General features: G+C 45.4%; 1 long non-coding RNA gene across 1 annotated transcript; it reads right to left on the bottom strand.

The window, feature by feature from the left end:
* On the bottom strand, nt 1-519 carry LOC113745164 (uncharacterized). Its single transcript, XR_003462008.1, has 2 exons — nt 334-519; nt 1-187 (listed from the first exon to the last, which is right to left on the bottom strand). It is a non-coding gene; the product is annotated as an uncharacterized LOC113745164 (long non-coding RNA).
* Between the last annotated feature and the right edge of the window lie 54 nt (nt 520-573).

Here is a 573-nt window from a genome sequence, read left to right as displayed (position 1 = left end):
TCTTCATTCGCTGGTTCCTTTTCAGGTGTAGAAATAGGTTTGTCCATGTCCTCAGACTGTTCACCAGCGGCGTTCTCAGGTGCCACATTCGGAGAGTTTTGGGTTAATGGCGAAACTTCCTCAGAAGGAAAGACACTATCTGAAGGAACATTTGCTTCCCCATCCTGCTCTGCCTCCTTCTTTAACTCTGAAAATAAAGAAAGAAAAAAAAGGACAGGAAGAGACTGCGTTAAAATAAGCAATACAATCATTTCATGTGTCCTCTCAGAGTCTGAGGGGTCACACCATGGGACCTCTTTCTTAGCAAGTTCTTCTGATGCTGCAGCTTCATACCTGACTCAGGCAGTGTAGTTTCCAAACCTGGCTCTTCAGGAGCAGCGGAGGATTCCTGATGAGACGTTTTCTCCTCCTCTAAGTCGGCCGATCCAACAGCTGGACCTTCTTTCTTTGCTACTTCTGGAGACAATGCACCACGTGGACGGACAGGAGGAGCCTTGCCTTTGTTCGTTTTCCCATCTGAACCTGGAAAAAGAAATTAAATAAAGAGAAAACCCACTTTAAGAGATTAAACCA

This window comes from Larimichthys crocea, unplaced genomic scaffold, assembly GCF_000972845.2.
Source record: "Larimichthys crocea isolate SSNF unplaced genomic scaffold, L_crocea_2.0 scaffold50522, whole genome shotgun sequence".
NCBI lineage: Eukaryota > Metazoa > Chordata > Actinopteri > Sciaenidae > Larimichthys > Larimichthys crocea.
This window is presented reverse-complemented; position numbering and strand designations above follow the sequence as displayed.